Here is an 8036-nt window from a genome sequence, read left to right on the forward strand (position 1 = left end):
CACCTGAGAAATCTGAAACCATACGTCAAAAGGGAAACAAAGCTAGTATATATAATATCTTCAGAATTATAAAAAAAAACTCTGCAAAATTTAAGAGTTCTCACAAACATAAGAAATCCAGTCAGTCTTAGTTAAGATAGATTTTCCTTACATAAGTGGAATGAATCTACTCATGATTTTTCATTCGCATAAAAAAAAAGAGCTTGGCACATTTGAGGGTTAATTCCAGTCCTGGTCATAGTAAACCAGCACACTTAGGTTACCTACAGTTAAATCTATAGAATTTCAAGAAGCCAATGCATTTCTGAACAAGGATTAGAATGAGACGCCAAGAAACAGCCAGTTAGATTCAGAGAGCTATTCAACTGAGTATTGACCTGTGAACATATGCAAAGTTTATCTCTCCTAGTAACACAAGTTACAGAGAGAATAAGATCAAATGCTTTGACCAAGTAAGTAGTAAAGAAAAATACAAATACATAGAGAAGAAAAGCAGCAATTTTGCTTGTGCAAATAGAGAAATAAAGGTAAAAAGCTACCAAAAACATTACTTCCACTAAGCTAACCAAGTTCAAATCTGAACCGAAATCAAAACCCCACCCCATGCTATCACAGTAAAACTATCACTTCCATAAATAAATGAAACTTCAAACCCAAAAAAGGACTATCAAAACTTTACCAAAATCAAGAATTAAACAAAATAAAATGCAACTCAAGAATCATTGAGGAACCGTAAATCAACATACTAATCTCAACCTGTAACTTAAAATAGCAGAACAAACCCCAAATTCGATGATTGTGAGAGAGATTTACATTTTTTTTCAACGCGTAGTTTACAGATCTGTGAACCCAAGGTCTTGACCTTAAGCTCAATAATACTTTCTCCTGCAACTGAGGTTATAGTGGCTTCTTGAGCAGCTTTCTTCTGTCATACTACTAGGCTATCACAACAAAGCACAAAACATCAGATATTCAATAGTGTATGTCTTGTCACCTACACATCAATCAGATTTAACCTTTCAATAATGTGATTCAGTCACTTGAGAACAAGTAACCTTGATCCCGAGCTTCCAAACCTTTCAAGAACTTGGGCATCACCTGCAAATCATACAAACCAAAGTAAGCCATGTTTTCACCATAGAGAAACCATTAATTTGTAATCCTAAAAACAAACCCCACTAATCTGTAACCCTAAATCCAACAAAACAAACCCCCCTAATCTGTAACCTTAAAACCAACAAGAGAGTAACCATCTTCAGCAAAGAATACCGCATCAGCAACACTGTAATCAAAACAATTGGATCTTCAATTCAAAAATCAGAAGAGAAAAAACCTACAGAGAGACGGGGATTAAAGAATTTACCTTCCGATTTGTTCTCTCATCTGTGTCGTCGTGATTTATTTTAGATTAAGAAAATGATCTAAGATTTTCTTCTTTGTTATCATCAATGGAATATTGGATCTTATTGTTAATCAATTGGACATTGATTCAGTGAATGAAGAAGAAGAAGATTGTAAAAAAAAAATTTCGTCGATGAGGAGGAAAGAGATAGGAGAGAAGAGGGATAAAGGAAAGAAAGAGAAGATTGATATGAAATGAAGGAATGGATTAGGGTTAGTTTCTAGTGCGTGGTGAACGTGTGCGATGTGCATGTGCTGAATTAGTGTAGAACTTTTGACAGGTCATCGATCCATATGACCTTTTCAGTTTCTGTTGTGTTTATAATTGGATCAATGCATAATGGATGGCTAGAGATGGACAAGTTGATGGTGAGAGATAACCATAGACTAAAAAATGTAGACTAAAAGATGTTTATGTTTGAGTGAGGGAATGACTGGTTGAAAATGGAATGGTTTTCGCTCGGGCTATGTATAGTTATCGTCAAACCTTTAAACCGGACCGGACACTTTAAGAATAATTGTTTATCTTATCGAATATTTTGGGATAATTTTAATTTTAGATGAGTTTCTCATTCGGATGAATTGGAGACGAAATATATCATATTTGAACATACCATGTTCGAAGATTACTAGAGTTAGAGTTGAATTTCTCGTTCAGATGAACTGAAGACGAAATATATCAGAATTGAACATCACAGGTTCAAAGATTACTAGAGTTTGACCTGAGTTTCTCGTTCGGATGAACTGAAGACGAGATACATATTATTCGAACATCACAGGTTAAAAGATTGCTAGAGTGAAACCTGAGTTTCTCGTTCGGATGAACTGAAGACGAAATATATCATATTACTAGAATTAGACCAGAGTTTCTCGACCGGATGAACTGAAGACAAAATATATCAGATTTGAACATCACAGGTTCAAAGATAGCTGGAATTAGACCTGAGTTTCTCGATCGGATGACCTGAAGACGAAATATGTCAGATTCGAACATCACAGGTTCAAATATTGTTAGAGTTAGACCTAAGTTTCTCGTTCAGATGACCTGGAGACGAAATATATCAGATTACTAGAATTAGACCTGAGTTTCTCGATCGGATGAACTGAAGACGAAATATATCAGATTCGAACATCATAGGTTCAAAGATTGCTAAAATTAGACCGGAGTTTCTCGATCGGATAAACTGAAGACGAAATATATCAGATTCGAACATCACAGGTTCAAAGATTGTTAGAGTCAAACGTGAGTTTCTCGTTCGGATGAACTGAAGACGAAATATATCAGATTCGAACGTCACAGGTTCAAAGATTGCTAGAGTTAAACCTGAGTTTTTCGTTCGGATGTACTGAAAAGGAAATATATCAGATTACTAGAATTAGACAAGAGTTTCTCGGTCGGATTAACTGAAGACGAAATATATCAGATTCGAACATCACAAGTTCAAAGATTGCTAGAGTTAGACCTAAGTTTCTCGTTCGGATGAACTGAAGACGAAATATATCAGATTCAAACATCACAGGTTCAAAGATTACTAGAATTAGACCCGAGTTTCTCGTTCAGATGAACTGGAGACGAAAGATATCAGATTACTAGAATTAAACCTGAGTTTCTCGATCGGATGAACTGGAGACGAAATATATCAGATTCGAACATCACAGGTTCAAAGATTGCAAGAATTAGACCTGAGTTTCTCGATCGAATGAACTAAAAACGAAATATATCAGATTACTAGAATTAGACCTGAGTTTCTCTATCGGATGAACTAAAGACGAAATGTATCAAATTCGAACATCACAGGTTCAAAGATTGCTAGAATTAGACCTGAGTTTCTCGATCGGATGAACTGAAGACGAAATATATCAGATTTGAACATCATAGGTTCAAAGATTTCTAGAGTTAGACCTGAGTTTCTCGATCGGATGAACTAAAAACGAAATATATCAGATTACTAGAATTAGACCTGAGTTTCTCGATAGGATGAACTAAAGACGATATATATCAGATTCGAACATCACAGGTTCAAAGATTGCTAGAATTAGACCTGAGTTTCTCGATCGGATAAACAGAAGAAGAAATATATCAGGTTCGAACATCACAGGTTCAAAGATTTCCAGAGTTACACATGAGTTTCTCGTTCGGATGTACTGAAGACAAAATATATCAGATTTGAACATCACAGGTTCAAAGATTGCTGAAGTTAAACCTGAGTTTCTCGTTCGGATGAACTGAAGACGAAATATGTTAGATTACTAGAATTAGACATGAGTTTCTCAGTCGGATGAACTGAAGACAAAATATATCAGATTTGAACATCACAGGTTCAAAGATTGCTGAAGTTAAACCTGAGTTTCTCGTTCGGATGAACTGAAGACGAAATATGTTAGATTACTAGAATTAGACATGAGTTTCTCAGTCGGATGAACTGAAGACGAAATATATCAGATTCGAACATCACAGGTTCAAAGATTGCTGAAGTTAAACCTGAGTTTCTCGTTCGGATTAACTGAAGACGAAATATGTTAGATTACTAGAATTAGACATGAGTTTCTCGGTCGGATGAACTGAAGACGAAATATAACAGATTCGAACAGCATATGTTCAAAGATTGCTAGAGTTAGACCTGAGTTTCTCGTTCGGGTGAACTGAAGACGAAATATATCAGATTCGAACATCACAGGTTCAAAGATTACTAGAATTAGACCCGAGTTTCTCGTTCAGATGAACTGGAGACGAAAGATATCATATTACTAGAATTAGACCTGAGTTTCTCGATCGGATGAACTGGAGACGAAATATATCAGATTCGAACATCACAGGTTCAAAGATTGCAAGAATTAGACCTGAGTTTCTCGATCGGATGAACTAAAAACGAAATATATCAGATTACTAGAATTAGACCTGAGTTTCTCTATCGGATGAACTAAAGAAGAAATGTATCAAATTCGAACATCACAGGTTCAAAGATTGCTAAAATTAGACCTGAGTTTCTCGATCGGATGAACTGAAGACGAAATATATCAGATTCGAACATCATAGGTTCAAAGATTTCTAGAGTTAGACCTGAGTTTTTTCGATCGGATGAACTAAAAACGAAATATAACAGATTACTAGAATTAGACCTGAGTTTCTCGATAGGATGAACTAAAGACGATATATATCAGATTCGAACATCACAGGTTCAAAGATTGCTAGAATTAGACCTGAGTTTCTCGATCGGATAAACAGAAGAAGAAATATATCAGGTTCGAACATCACAGGTTCAAAGATTTCCAGAGTTACACATGAGTTTCTCGTTCGGATGTACTGAAGACAAAATATATCAGATTTGAACATCAAAGGTTCAAAGATTGCTGAAGTTAAACCTGAGTTTCTCGTTCGGATGAACTGAAGACGAAATATGTTAGATTACTAGAATTAGACATGAGTTTCTCGGTCGGATGAACTGAAGACGAAATATATCAGATTCGAACATCACAGGTTCAAAGATTGCTGAAGTTAAACCTGAGTTTCTCGTTCGGATTAACTGAAGACGAAATATGTTAGATTACTAGAATTAGACATGAGTTTCTCGGTCGGATGAACTGAAGACGAAATATAACAGATTCGAACAGCTTATGTTCAAAGATTGCTAGAGTTAGACCTGAGTTTCTCGTTCGGGTGAACTGAAGACGAAATATATCAGATTCGAACATCACAGGTTCAAAGATTGCTAGAATTATACTTGAGTTACTCGATCGGATGAACTGAAGATGAAATATATCATATTTGAACATACCATGTTCGAATATTACTAGAGTTATAGTTGAATTTCTCGTTCGGATGAACTGAAGACGAAATATATCAGAATTGAACATCATGGGTTCAAAGATTACTAGAGTTTGACCTGAGTTTCGCTTTCTGATGAACTGAAGACGAGATATATATGATTCGAAATCACAGGTTCAAAGATTGCTAGAGTTAAACCTGAGTTTCTCGTTCGGATGAACTGAAGACGAAATATATCATATTACTAGAATTAGACCTGAGTTTCTCGATCGGATGAACTGAAGACAAAATATATGGGATTCCAACATTACAGGTTCAAAGATTGTTGGAATTAGACCTGGGTTTCTCGATCGAATGAACTGAAGACGAAATATATCAGATTCGAACAACACAGGTTCAAAGATTGCTAGAGTTAGACCTATGTTTCTCGTTCAGATGAACTAGAGACGAAATATATCTGATTACTAGAATAAGACATGAGTTTCTCGATCGGATGAACTGAAGACGAAATATATCAGATTCGAACATCACGTGTTCAAAGATTGCTAGAATTAGACCTGGGTTTCTCGATCGGATGAATTGAAGACGAAATATATCAGATTCGAACATCACAGGTTCAAAGATTGCTACAGTTAGACCTGAGTTTCTCGTTCGGATGAACTAAAGATGAAATAATTCATATTACTAGAATTAGACCTGAGTTTCTCGATCGGATGCACTTAAGACGAAATATATCATATTCGAACATCACAGGTTCAAAGATTGCTGGAATTAGACCTGAGTTTCTCGATCGGATGAAATGAAGACGAAATATATCAGATTCGAACATCACATGTTCAAAGATTGCTAGAGTTAGACCTGAGTTTCTCGTTCAGATGAACTAGAGACGAAATATATCAGATTACCAGAATTAGACCTGAGTTTCTCGAACGGATTAACTGAAGAAGAAATATATCAGATTCGAACATCACAGGTTCAAAGATTGCTAAAATTAGACTTGAGTTTCTCGATCGGATAAACTGAAGACGAAATACATCATATTCGAACATCACAGGTTCAAAGATTGCTAGAGTTAGACCTGTGTTTCTCGTTCGGATGAACTGTAGAGGAAATATATCAGATTCGAACGTCAAAGCAGGTTCAAAGATTGCTAGAGTTAAACCTGAGTTTCTCGTTCGGATGAAAATGACCAAACTACCCTTATCGGAAATAAGTGCAATAAATATAATAGAGACTCTCAAAATGACAAGACTATCCTTATCGGAAATAAGTAAAGTGATTATTATAGACAGTGAAAATGACCATACTACCCTTACTGGAAATAAGTGTAATAAATATTATGGAGACTGTGAAAATGACCAGACCACCCTTTTCGGATATGAGTAAAGTAAATATTATAGTCTGTGAAAATCACCATTTTACCCTTAGGGGAAATAAGTGCAATAAATGTTATGGAGACTGTGAAAATGACCAGAATACATTTATCGGAAATAAGTAAAGTAAATATCACTGACAGTGAAAATGACCAAATTATCCTTACTAGAAATTAGTGCAATAAATATCACGGTGACAAAGAAAATGGCCAGACTACCCGTATCAGAAATAAGTTAAGTAAATATGATACTCTGAAATAATTTCAGTAAGGGTAATATGGTCATTTTCACAGTCTGAAATATTAACTTTACTTATTCTTAATAAGGGTAGTCTGGTCATTTTCACAGTATTGCACTAATTTCCATTAAGGGTAATATGGTCATTCTCACAGTTTGTAATATTTACTGTACTTATTTCCGATAAGGATAGTCTGGTCATTTTCACAGTCTCCATAATATTTATTGCACTAATTTCCATTAAGGGTAATATGCTCATTTTCATAGTTTGTAATATTTACTTTACTTACTGTCGATAAGAGTAGTTTGGTCATTTTCACAGTCTCCATTACATTTATTAACCTTACTTCCAGTAAGAGTAAAATGGTCATTTTCACAACTATAATATTTACTTGACTTATTTTTGATTAGGGCAGTTTGGTCATTTTATAATCTCCATGATGTTTATTGCATTAATTTCTAGTAAGGGTAATATGCTCATTTTTACAGACTGAAATATTAACTTTACTTATTTCTAATAAGGATAGTCTGGTCATTTTTACACTCTCCATAATATTTATTGCAGTAATTTCCAGTAAGGGTAATATGCTCATTTTTACAGTCTGTAATATTTACTCTACTTATTTCCAATAACTGGTCATTTTCACAGTCTCCATAATATTTATTGCATATGTTTCCAATAAGGGTAAAGTGGTCATTTTCATAGTCTGTAATATTTACTTTACTTATTTTTGATAAGAGTAGTTTGGTCATTTTCAAAGTCTCCATGATATTTATTGCATTTATTTCCAGTAAGGTAATTTGATCATTTTCACAGTCTGTAATATTTACTTTACTTATTTCTGATAACGGTAGTCTAGTCATTTTCATAGTCTCCAAAATATTTATTACACTTATTTCCAGTAAGAGTAAAATAGTCATTTTAATAATATGTAATATTTACTTTACTTATTTCTGATAAGAGTAGTTTGGTCATTTTCGTAGTCTCCATGATATTTATTGCATTTATTTCTTGTAAGGGTAATAGTTATTCTCATAGTCTCCATGATATTTATTGCACTTATTTCTAGTAAGGGTAATATGGTAATTTTCACAGTAAGGGTAATATGGTTGTTTTCAAAATGTGTAATATTTCCTTTACTTTTTTCCAATAAGGGTAGTCTGGTCATTTTCACAATCTCCATAATATTTATTACACTTATTTCCAGTAAGGGTAAAATGGTCATTTTCACAGTCTGTAATATTTTTTTTTACTTATT

The 8036-nt window shown here is 34.3% G+C and overlaps 1 long non-coding RNA gene across 2 annotated transcripts; it reads right to left on the reverse strand.

Moving 5' to 3' along the window:
• Positions 1-832: 832 nt before the first annotated feature.
• Positions 833-1533, reverse strand: LOC113327814. Of its 2 annotated transcripts, XR_003349229.1 has the most exons (4): positions 1364-1533; positions 1228-1282; positions 1017-1098; positions 833-941 (listed from the first exon to the last, which is right to left on the reverse strand). It is a non-coding gene; the product is annotated as an uncharacterized LOC113327814 (long non-coding RNA). The 2 variants fall into 2 exon arrangements; XR_003349230.1 differs by lacking the exon at positions 1228-1282.
• Positions 1534-8036: the final 6503 nt, after the last annotated feature.

The sequence above is a fragment of the Papaver somniferum genome, unplaced genomic scaffold (genome assembly GCF_003573695.1).
Source record: "Papaver somniferum cultivar HN1 unplaced genomic scaffold, ASM357369v1 unplaced-scaffold_107, whole genome shotgun sequence".
Classification (NCBI taxonomy): domain Eukaryota; kingdom Viridiplantae; phylum Streptophyta; class Magnoliopsida; order Ranunculales; family Papaveraceae; genus Papaver; species Papaver somniferum.